The sequence below is a fragment of the Macaca nemestrina genome, chromosome 5 (genome assembly GCF_043159975.1).
Source record: "Macaca nemestrina isolate mMacNem1 chromosome 5, mMacNem.hap1, whole genome shotgun sequence".
In the NCBI taxonomy this organism is placed as follows: domain Eukaryota; kingdom Metazoa; phylum Chordata; class Mammalia; order Primates; family Cercopithecidae; genus Macaca; species Macaca nemestrina.
The window spans coordinates 100579261-100592222 of NC_092129.1; positions in this window are offsets into that span (position 1 = coordinate 100579261).

Below are 12962 nucleotides of genomic sequence, written 5' to 3' on the forward strand. Positions count from 1 at the left end.
TGCCTCTGCTGTGGCTCTCAAAGTGGGATTCATGGGCAGATGACCTGTGCAGTCACCCAGGGCTTCACACTCAAAGGGCTCCATGCTTGGTTTTAAGCTCTACTATTGCCAACTTGAAATTCTTAATAATTTTATCTTTAAACTTGTATTTTGTAAGTGAAGCCCAATGGGACAATAGAGCACATGTGTGAGCAGGGGAGATATATGCAATATGTGTGCCTACCATTTTTTGCTGTTCCATTTCCATACAGTAGCCATGATGCCTCATGAGCACAGGATTCCAGTGGACCCATGATATGTGGGAGTTCAGTAAGTCTCGAAGTGAGTACAAAAGAAATGTGCTGAGTCTCGGTGAGCACAGAAAAGCCATGCTTTCCACTGGGGAATCAGATCTTGCTTTGAAGAAACAAAGTAGGCAATGACATTCTAAGAATCTTCAGGGCAGGAGTGGTGGCTCATGCCTATAATCCCAGCAATTTGGGAGGCTGAGGTGGGAGGATCACCTGAAGTCAGGAATTCAAGACCAGCCTGGTCAACATGGCGAAACCCCATCTCTACTACAAAAAATTAGCCAGGTGTGGTGGTGCACACCTGTAATCCCAGCTACTCAGGAGGCTGAGTCAGGAGAATCTCTTGAACTCAGGAGATGGAAGCTACAGTGAGCCGAGATGGCACAACTGCACTCCAGCCTGGGTGACAGAGCAAGACTCTGTCTCAAAAAAACAAAAAACAAATGTTTCTGAGACTTGCCAGAGCCTTCCCTTACAGTTGCATTTTACACAATGATACTCAAAAGGAAAAAGGGATCGGGAATCCAGCCTGCACTCTGCCTGTCCTGCTTTGCATCCTGACGTGGGGGTGCAGTAATGACCTTACACCAAGGAAAAGAAGCCACTATTTTGGGGCCCCCACTTGATAGTAGTGTGTCTAATCTCCAAAGTGCATGCAAATCAATTTAGGATCTGCAGATTCTTCTTTAATTGGTATGAGATGAGACCTGAGGTTCCTCATTTTTGCGCACTCCCCAGGGGTGTCCATGCTGTGTCCAAGGACCACATTTTGAGTAACCAAGCTTTAGAGGACCTTGCTCTTGGATTTCTCATGCCATGCCACTTTGACATGAAAACCCATTTTCAGCTAGGCATAGTGGCACATGCCTGTAGCCCCAGCTACTCAGGAGGCTGAGGCAGAAGGATTGCTTGAACCTAGGATTTCATGTCCAGCCTGAGCAACATAGCAATACTCTATCTCTTAAATACACACACACACACACACACACACACACACACACACACACACAAAATTCTAGTTCAGTTACCCAGGACTACGTATTTTCCTACTCAAACAATTGAAAGTTCACTTCTAACTGTTTGCTGGGAGGAGAGGGAATGGTGAATAGAACTTGGATTACTAGGACAGAGTGTTCAGATGTATATGGACAAAAAGCCCTTTTTGGATAGGGTGGAGTTCAGGGTGGGAAAAGAAGGGGAGCAGGCTTGAAGTTATGTGCCTACATTGAATTCTTTTTTTTTTTTTTTTTTTCTTTGACGGAGTCTCGCTCTGTCGCCCTGGCTGGATGGCTGGAGTGCAGTGGCACAATCTCGACTCACTGCTACCTCCGTCTCCCCTCCCGGGTTCAAGCGATTCTCCTGCCTCAGCCTCCAGAGTAGCTGGGACTACAGGTGAGTGCCACCACGCCCGGCTAATTTTTATATTTTCAGTAGAGACAGGGTTTCACCATATGGGCCAGGCTGGTCTTGAACTCCTGACCTCGTGATCCGCCCGCCTCGGCCTCCCAAAGTGCTGGGATTATAGGCGTGAGCCACTGCGCCCGGCCACCTACATTGAATTCTGAGTCCAAGAATTCTAAATTGGTACCTGAATCTTTGAGGTCACTATGAAGTTATATAAGTCAAGGTAGAAGGGTAGAACACTTTCTCTTTCTTTTGAGATGGAATCTCTCTGTCATCCGGGCTGGAGTGCAATGGTGCCATCTTGGTTTACTGCAACCTCCCCCTCCCAGGTTCAAGCAATTCTCCCATCTCAGCCTCCCAAGTAGCAGGGATCACAGGCACCTGCCATAATGCTCGGCAAATGTTTTGTATTTTTGTAGAGATGGGGTTTCACCATGTTGGCCAGGCTAGTCTTGAACTCCTGACCTCAGGTGATCCGCCCGACTCGGCCTCCCAAAGTGCTAGGATTACAGGCGTGAGCCACCATGCCCGGCCAGAACACATTTTATTTATTGGTTGGTTAGATTGGTCTACAGTTTTTAAATAGACTTGAGGGTATGTAAGCTTCTGTTTGCACTCTCGCCCCATGCTCTCCAAATGTTGGGGGCAAATATGTGGAGTTTCATCCAACTTGGGGAAGAGGCATCTTTTTTGGATAAAGGCACTTTCCACTGCCCCTTCCACTCTTCAAGGCCTGATCTTCACAGTCTCTAACTATATCTGCCTAGAGAGAACACTTATTTCTAATTCACACTAAGGCTCAGTGTAGTCTAGTAGAAGACAGAATTTTTTAAAAGTAAAAGTGAACATGAAATAGAAAATATAAAAGAGCTTTGGACATAGTAAAAGTATTCTCATGAAATATAGTTCTTATATACATATACATGAAATGTGTAAGCTGCTGATATTATGAAATATATCTTTTTCTTTTAGTCATGGTCAAAAAAGTGTGAAAGCCTCAGCTCCAGATGGTGTGCAAGGCTGTCCCAATATGATGGTATATTACCTCTCCAATATCACACTTGCAAGAAGTTCTCCTTCCCCAGCCCTGCCTTTTGCCCACTCCGCATTCTGACTACAATGAACTTTTTTCCATTTCTAGAAGCCCCCCATGTTTATCTTACCCCTCTGCTTTGACACATGTTGTTCCTTCAGCCTGGATTCCTCTTTCCCTACGTCTTCACCTAGATAATGCCTATTCAGACTTGAGGTCCCAGTACAGCCTTCTCCAACCCTAAGTCTCAGTAAGTCACTCTTCCTAAGGGCTACAAGCATCCTTTCTCCTCTCATTGAACTAATCACCATGTTGTATAACTGCTTAGCTGAGTTTTGGTCTTGTGAGGGAAGTTTTAGTCTTGTGAGTTCATCTGTGTCTCTATTAATTAGCATAGAATCTGGCATATAGCAATTGCTCAACAAATCATGTTAAATTATATCAAATTGAAAATATATTTTTTCTATTTTCTATTTAAAGTATGTTACACTGTTATGTATGTATGACCTTGAACTTAAATATTTTCAAGTACTCTGATTATTTTCTTAGGATAGAGCCCTAGAAGCAAAATTATCACTGTGTCCAAGAATATAATAGTTTTAAAGCTTGACATATATTGCCAAATTAATTTACAAAGGTTTTGATTGTCTTAAACCTGTTTAGAACTAGTGACAGTTTTACAGCATTTAAGCAAACTCATCCACGACTATGCTGTATCTCTCCATTTATATGTCTTACATGTATTTCTCAATATAAGTTTTATAATTTTCCTGATATGTGATCGTCATATCCAAAGGTGCACATGTTTTATATATGTTTGTGTAGGTATATGTGTGTGAATACAAGCACACTTATATGTAAAATCATCGCAATTGTGAAACAGAACTCTTTTCCATCATATTTGATTACAAGATATTGCTGGTATATAGAAAAGTTAATGGTGTCATTGATTGCATTTTCTTTCTTTCTTTCTTTCTTTCTTTCTTTCTTTCTTTCTTTCTTTCTTTCTTTCTTTCTCTTTCTTTCTTTCCTTCTTTCTTTCTTTCTTCCTCCCTTCTCCTTCCTTCATTCCTTCCTTCCCCTTCCTTCCTTCCTTCCTTCCTTCCTTCCTTCCTTCCTTCCTTCCTTCCTTCCTTCCTTCCTTCCTTCCTTCTTTCTTTTTTTTGACAGAGTCTTGCTGTGTTGCCCAGGTGGGAGTGCAGTGGCTATTCACAGGTGTCATCATAGAACATTGCAGCCTCAAACTCCTGGCTCAAGAGATCCTCCCACGTAGCTGGGACTATAGGCATGCACCACAGTGCCCAGCTCAGTGACTGCTTTCTTATCTGCCTATTTTATTTAACTTTTTTATTAGTTATAAATATATACAACCTTATCATCTGTAAATAATGATACATTTATCTTCTCTTTTTCATAGTTATCCTTATTTGTTTTACATCTTATTTTAATTGCTAGAATTTCCAGAACTTGTTAAATAATGGTAATAAGGGCAGATTATCTTTTGTAGTCCTTACATTAATGGAAACCTAGTATTTCAATGTTAAGTGTGATATTACCTGGATTTCATAAAAGTATTCTTGATGTTTATGTTTCACTCAATTCCTAGTTTATTGTTATTAATACTTGTATGAACTGAATGTCTATGTTTCCCCACAATTCATATGTTGAAATCCTAAACCCCAATATGATGGTATTTGGTGGTGGGGCCTTTGTGAGGTAATTAGGATTAGATTAGTTCACGATGGTAGGACCCTCGTGATGAGATTAATGCACTTATCAAAAGAGGAGGAGACACAGGATCTCAATCTCTCTCTGCTTTCCGTCATGTGAGGATACAGTGAAAAGATAGCCATCTACAGACCAGGGAAAAGACCCTCAATGGATCTGCTGGTACCTTGATCTAGAACTGTAACAACAAATGGTTGTTGAACCACCTAGCCCATGGTAATTTGCTATAGGAGCCCAAACTAAGATAAAACTCAAAAGTGGATATTTATTTATATCAAATGCCTTTTCAGCAACTATCTAAATAAATATGTAGTTTCATCTCTTTGACCTTTTAAAATGATGTATTCGGCCGGGTGCGGTGGCTCAAGCCTGTAATCCCAGCACTTTGGGAGGCCGAGACGGGCGGATCACGAGGTCAGGAGATCGAGACCATCCTGGCTAACACAGTGAAACCCCGTCTCTACTAAAAATACAAAAAACTTAGCCGGGCGAGGTGGCAGGCGCCTGTAGTCCCAGCTACTCGGGAGGCTGAGGCAGGAGAATGGCGTAAACCCGGGAGGCGGAGCTTGCGGTGAGCTGAGATCCGGCCACTGCACTCCAGCCTGGGTGACAGAGCGAGACTCCGTCTCAAAAAAAAATAAAAATAAAAATAAAATAAAATAAAATGATGTATTCGATCAAGTGTTACACAATAAATTCTTTTTTTTTTTTTTTTTTTTTTTGAGATGCGGTCTTACTCTGTCCCCCAGACTGGAGTGCAATGGCACGATCTCGGCTAACTGCAACCTCCACCTCCCAAGTTCAAGTGATTCCCCTGCCTCAGCCTCCCTAGTAGCTGGGATTACAGGAGCCCACTATCATATCCAGCTCTTTTTTTTTTTTTTTTTTTTGTATTTTTAGTAGAGAATAGAGATTTTGTATTAGACTAGAGGTTTCACCATGTTGACCAGGTTGGCCTCGAATTCCTGACCTCAGGTGATCCGCCCACCTTGGCTTCCCAAAGTGCTGGGATTACAGGTGTGAACAATGCCCAAGCTTTTTTTTTTTTTAGATACGATCTCACTCTGTTGTCAAGGCTGGAGTGCAGTGGTGAGATCATAGCTCAGCCTCAAACTGCAGCCTCAAACTCCTGGGCTCAAACCATCTTCCTGCCTCAGTCACCCAAGTAGCAGGTACCAGACACCATAACTGGCTCTTTTAGAACTTTTTTGAAATCAGTTGCAGAATTTAACTTGCAAGTACTTATTTCAGATTTTTAAATTATTCCTTTCTTCTTTCTTTCTTTTCTTTTGTGACAGAGTCTCACTCTGTTGCCCAGGCTGGAGTGCAGTGATGTGATCTCGGCTCACTGCAACCTCTGCCTCCTAGGTTCAAGCAATTCTCCTGCCTCATCCTCCCAAGTAGCTGGGATTACAGGTGCCCGCCACTACGCCTGGCTAATTTTTGTATTGTTAGTAGAGACAGGGTTTCACCATGTTGGCCAGGCTGGTCTCGAACTCCTGACCTCAGGCCATCCACCTGTCTCAGCCTCCCAAAGTGCGGGATTACAGGCATGAACCGCAGCACCTGGAGTTTTTTTGTTTTTGTTTTTTTCTTTTGATGGAGTTTCTTTCTGTTCCCCAGGCAGGAACAGTAGTTCGAACAATTCAGTAGTTTGAACGAAGCTTATTGCAGCTTCCACTCCCCAAGCCCAAGCAATCCTCCCACCTCAGCCTCCCAAGGAGCTGGGACTACAGATGCATGCCACCATGCCTGGCTAATTTTTTATATATTTTTTTGTAGAGATGGGGTTTCACCATGTTGCCCAGGCTGGTCTTGAACTTACGGGCTCATGTGATCATCCTGCCTCAGCCTCCCAATATGCTGGGATTACAGGAATAAGCCACCATGCCTGACCCTACATTTCTTTTATAATGTCAATTAGTCTAAATTTGGGTGTGTGTGTATGAGTGCTCTCTTGGGTTTTGATATCAGAGTTTATGCTAATTTTATAAAATAAACTGAAAGTTTCCATCTTTTCTATTCTACGTAACAGTTTATATAACATTGTAATTATGAAAGAATCCATTCTTTGCCAGGCGCAGTGGCTTACACCTGTAATCCCAGCACTTTGGGAGACTGAGGTGGGCGGACCACCTGAGGTCAGGGAGTTCGAGACCAGCCTGACCAACATGGTGAAACCCCGCCTCTACTAAAAGTACAAAAATTAGCCGGGCATGGTGGCGGGCACCTGTAATCCCAGCTACTCGGGCGGCTGAGGCAGGATAATTGCTTGAACCCAGGAAGCAGAGGTTGCAGTTAGCCGAGATCGCCCCACTGCACTCTGTGTACAGAGTGAGACTCCGTCTCAACAAAAGAAAAAAAAAAAAAGAAAGAAACAAAGGATCTATTCTTCAAACCATTTAGGCCAAAAACCTTTTAGGAAGTTAATTAGTTAACATCTTTTTCATTTCTTCCATAGTTTTTGGTCTCTGTCTATTTTCTACTTGGGTTAATTTTGATAATGTATTTTTTCTTTTTTTCCTTTTTTTTTGAGACAGAGTTTCGCTGTCGTTCCCCAGGCTGGAGTGCAACGGCGCGATCTTGGCTCCCCGCAACCTCCGCCTCCCAGGTTCAAGCAATTCTCCTGCCTCAGCCTCCCGGGTAGCTGGGATTACAGGCATGCGCCAACACACCCGGCTAATTTTGTATTTTTAGTAGAGACAGGATTTCTCCATATCAGTCAGGCTGGTCTCAAACTCCCTACCTCAGGTGATCCATGCCTTGGCCTCCCAAAGTGCTGGGATTACAGGCGTAAGCCACAACACCCAGACTTTACTTTTTTTCAATTTCTTTTTAAAATTTTTCCTCCATTTTTCCGTTTTAGAATTTATTTCATGTTATTTTATAGTTCTTTATTTCTGATTGAAGTGTGATGCTTAGCTCATTTACTTTCATTCTATATTTTTCCAAAGTGGAAACACATAAGATTATAAATTTGTCCCTAAGTGCAGCTTTGACTGCAGCCTATAAATATTGCACTGAAATTTGGCTTTGACTTTGGAATTAAGCTAATATCTGTGGTTACAATATTACACTTCATTTTTAGTCTGTGGAAGACTAAATTATCAAATGCTGACTTCAAAAGAATTCCTGGCGTCTGTAAATTTGTGTGGAGCCAATGACTATGTGGTTGGGTAGATTACCACCATCTTTAATCAGAGTAAGTCCAACATTAACACAAATAAGCCCTGTTATTTGGATATGTTTTTAATATCCAAATAAAGGAAAAATGGAAATCATTACAAATATAATATTAATATACTACATTAGCTTTTTTTTTTTTTTTTTTTTGAGATAGGATCTTGCTCTGCTGCCCAGGCTGAGTGCAGTGACATGGACATGATTCACTGCAGCTTTGACCTCCTAGGCTCAAGTGATCCTCCCACCTCAGCCTCGTGAGTAGCTGGGACTATAGGCATGTGCCACCATGTCCAGGTAATTTGTGTGTGTGTGCATGTTTGTTTTTTGTTTTTTTGTTTTTTTTTTAGAGATAGGATTTTGCCATGTTGCTCAGGCTGGTCTCCAACTTCTGACCTCAAGCAATTTGCCCACCTTGGCCTCCCAAAGTGCTGGGATTACAGACGTGAGCCACTGTGCCTGGCCTGGAAATTCTTTATATCCTCTAAGAATGATGTTAAAGCAGAATGTCAAATTTGCCACTACCAAACTTTACTAGGTGGAAAAATTCTAAAACAATATGTAAACATCCATGGTAAATGATCTTTAATGCAGATATTATAAAGAGTATGAAAAAAAGGAAAAAACGGTAGAATAGTTAGAAAACAGCCTGCCTTAATTGAAAGCAAACATCTATTTAGTATGGCAAACATGCAGCAGATTCCCGCAGGAGGAATCTAGCAGGTAACAGTGCTGAGAAATTTGTGTTCCTATATGATAGTCTTAGGCGTTTATAATTTGATGATAGAATTGCAATAATAATTAAATTGTTTTTAGAGATGGAACTCACTCTTTTGCCCAGGCTAGAGTGCAGTTCGAGATCATAGCTCATTGCAGCCTGGAATTTCTGGGCTCCAGAGAGCCTCCTGTCTCAGCCTTCCGAGTGGCTGAGATTACAGGTGCTAGCCACAGTTCCTGGCAATAATTAAAGTTAAAAAAATAAAATATCAGGTTTTATTTTTGTGTTCTAGAAGTTTATTTTATCATTATGATACTCATATTTGGCCTTGGTCTTGTTGAATATTGATTTTAATGCTCGGCTTTTTCTTATTCAGCCCAAATGTTTATTGTAATTCTATTTTGATCTTTAATTTTTTGTTTAATCCAAAATATACTTAGAATAATTTATTTTAATTTTTGTTTTAAAATCAAATTGGGCCGGGCGCGGTGGCTCATGCCTGTAATCCCAGCACTCTCTGAGAGGTCGAGGCGGGCAGGTCATGAGGTCAAGAGATCTAGACCATCCTGGCCAACATGGCGAAACCCCGTCTCTACTAAAAAACACAAAAATTAGTTGGGAAGCCGGGCGTGGTGGCGGGCGCCTGTAGTCCCAGCTGCTTGGGAGGCTGAGGCAGGAGAATGGCGTGAACCTGGGAGGCGGAGCTTGCAGTGAGCCGAAATCGGGCCACTATACTCCAGCTTGGGTGACAGAGCAAGACTCTGTCTCAAAAAAAAAAAAAAAAAAAAAAAATTCCTGGGCATGATGGCATGTGCCTGTAGTCCCAGCTACTTGAAAAGAATCGCTTGAACCTGGGAGGCGGAGGTTGAGGTGAGCCGAGATCCAGTCACTGCACTCCAGCCTGACAACAGAGCAAGACTCTGTCTCAAATAAATAAATAAATAAATAAATAAATAAATAAATAAATAAAATCCAATTAAATATTCTAATTGGGGCATAATTTTTGACTAACCTTTTGTGGTTAATTTGTAGGGGTAGGAAATTGAATTCAGAAGATTTAGGCTATTCAATTTTGCTTTTTAAAATTTGTTGGCTGGGCGCGGTGGCTCACGCCTGTAATCCCAGTACTTTGAGAGGCTGAGGCGGGTGGATCACCTGAGGTAAGGAGTTCAAGACCAGCCTGATCAACATGGTGAAACCCCGTCTCTACTAAAAATACAAAGAATTAGCCGGGCATGGTGGTGGGTGCCTGTAATCCCAGCTGCTCCAGAGGCTGAGGCAGGAAAATCGCTTGAACCCGGGAGGCGGAGGTGGCAGTGAGCCGATATGGCGCCATTGCGCTACAGCCTGGGCAACAACAGCAAAACTCCATCTCAAAAAAAAAATTTGTTGCAGGTTTTTTTGTGACATAGAGCATGATTTTTGTCAGCATTCTGTAAATGCTTGAAAAGTTATATTCTCTTGGCCGGGCGCGGTGGCTCAAGCCTGTAATCCCAGCACTTTGGGAGGCCGAGACGGGTGGATCACGAGGTCAGGAGATCGAGACCATCCTGGCTAACCCAGTGAAACCCCGTCTCTACTAAAAAATACAAAAAACTAGCCGGGCGAGGTGGCGGGCGCCTGCAGTCCCAGCTACTCGGGAGGCTGAGGCAGGAGAATGGCGTAAACCCGGGAGGCGGAGCTTGCAGTGAGCTGAGATCTGGCCACTGCACTCCAGCCTGGGCGACAGAGCTAGACTACATCTCAAAAAAAAAAAAAAAGAAAAGTTGTATTCTCTGTAAATACCAAGTTCAACATATATATAAAATACTACTTTAAACTACTAATAAAATTACTTAATATTATTGTCCTTCTTTATTTATTGTCAGCCTTAGCCTAGGAAAGTGCAGTATTAAAACCTCCTATGGCAATTTTAATTCCTTTTCATGCAGTTTTATTTCTTCCCATCCCTAAGGCTATATTTTCCTTCTGCCCTGTAACTACCCTTTCTATGCTCTAACACTTACACCTCTTTTCCAGTTATAGAATGGGTTTTGAGCATTTTTAGACTTTGGGGTTTATATTTGTACTCTTTTCCCTAACCAACATTTACACAAAGTAAATATACACATGACTGAGTCTGTTTAGCAACTGATTTAATATTGTAAAAGTTATATTCTTCATTTATTTATATGCAAATTCCTCTATATAAAATTGCCAACTTAACAATAAATTTAAATAATTGTCAAGATCATGAAAAAGGAGGTAGATGAAAATATGCTTATATAACAGAAATACTCAAAGACTTTTATTATGGAATTGTTTGTAATGGATAAAACAAAAAAGCAAAAACAAACAAAAACCCATCCAAATGCTCACCAGTAATAGGATGGCTATAGAAATTATGAAACTTCTATAAAGTAAAATCTATGCAACTATTGAAAATTGAAGTATATGAAGTATGAAGTATACTGACAAGGGAACGTGCCCAAATATACATATTAGGTGAAAAAGCTAGTTATGGTCATAAGATAACATGTATGATATGAAACTGTTCTTGTTAAACATGTGAAAATAATATTAGTATCTAGAGAGAAAAAAACTGAAAGAAATACAGATTATATTTTTATATAGTAGCTCTCTTTGGCAATGAGCTTACAGGACATTTTTATTTCTATTTCATATGTTTATATAATGGTTGAATTTTTTACTGAAGCATGTATTATCTTTTATAACAAAAATATTTAAAATAAAAGTAGGACTACAGATATACAAGTTAGTAGTCTGATAAACTATGTGATTATCCCTGTCTTCTTGGAGAATTCTGTGATTGAGTTATCTAGGACTTTTATTTCCTCATATGCTTCTTGCTGGCTTTTCATCTCTTCACTAATCTCTATGCAAATACAAGGAGAGAAGAACTAGTCACATTTTGTCAGCTGAGTTGAAAAAATAGACACAATAATGCAATTAATTTATATAAATGGTTAAGTCTCAAGTGACTCTATTCTAATTGGGTCCTTTTGTGCTAGGTTAAAGACCTCAATCTAGCCAAATAAAGGGAGGGAGTATTATTTATTTTAAGGAAACGTGTTCAGTAGAACTTTCTGCGAAGATTGGAAAAGTTCTATATTAATGTGTTCATCTCAAGTCACATGTAGCTACTGGGCACTTGACATGTGGCTAGTGTGGCTGAAGAACTGAATTTTAGACTTTATTCTATTTTTTTGTTTGTTTTTTGAGATGGAGTCTCGCTCTGTTGCCCAGGCTGGAGTACAGTGGTGCAATCTTGGCTCCCTGCAAGCTCTGCCTCCTGGGTTCATGCCATTCTCCTGCCTCAGCCTCCCGAATAGCTGGGACTACAGGCACCCACCACCACGACCGACTCATTTTTGTATTTTCAGTAGAGACAGGGTTTTACTGTGTTAGCTAGGATGGTCTCAATCTCCTGACCTTGTGATCCGCCAACCTCGGCCTCCCAAAGAGCTGGGATTACAGGTGTGAGCCACCATACCTGGCCGACTTTATTATAATTAATGTAAGTAGCCACATGTAGCTAGTTGCTATGGTTTTGGACATTTTCATTCTAGTTTAGAAGAAACTGAAGAAACAACAAAATGCAATTAACTTGGTTAAATGTAGTGAAAAGCACATGCAGAAGTGCTGGTAGGTTTCATCTTCATCTTGCTCTACCCTGGTCTGTAGCCTGTTGTTTTACCCAATTGCAAACCGTGGTAACCAACAGTGACCACAGGCCTGCCACCAGCCACAAAACAGCCATCTTTTTGAGACAAAAATCTCGTCCTGGAGTGCAGTGGTACAATCTTGGCTCACTGCAGACTTGATCTCCTGGACTCAAGCAGTCCTACCTCAGCCTCCCAAGTAGCTGAGACCACAGGTGTGCACCACTTTGCCCTGTTAGAGATGGGGGTTTCACCATGTTGCCTAGGCTGGTCTTGAACTCCTGGGCTCAAGCAATCTGCCGGCCTCAACCTTCCAAAGTCCTGTGATTACAGGTGTGAGCCACAATGCCTGGCCAAGAACAGCCTTCTAGATAGTTCCTTTTCATGGTCTCACTCCAGGAACGAGACATGACTGGCTTCCAGATTGTCCTGTAAGCTCTCCTCATTCTCCCAGCCTTGTGAAGGGCTGGTTAGTGACATTGCTCATTCTCCAAGTCTCCCTTTTGGATCATTACTTTCTCAGCTTCTCTTATCTCATATAAATTAGTATTCCCGTAATAAAACCTTTATTTCCTAATACTCACAGTGGTTTTGCTTCCCTAAAGGTTTCCTCACCGACACACTTGAAATCTCTTACTCTCCCTTCCTCTCCAACTCCGTCAGTGATACAAAGAACCACCCAATTGCTCCCTTACTCCCTACTTTCAGTCCATCATTAAGTCCTTGGCAAACTATATGTGAAAATACACTGTGAATATGGCCACTTCTATTTCCTTCGCCACACCTTTAGTCCAAGTAACTGCCACCCCTCATCTGGTTCCACTTCTATCCTCAACCTCCAATAACTATTCAGTTTCTAAAGTTCTAAACACTAATTTTATTTAATCTTATGTTTGTTTGTTTGTTTATTTATTTATTTTTTGAGACACAGTTTCATTCTTTTTGCC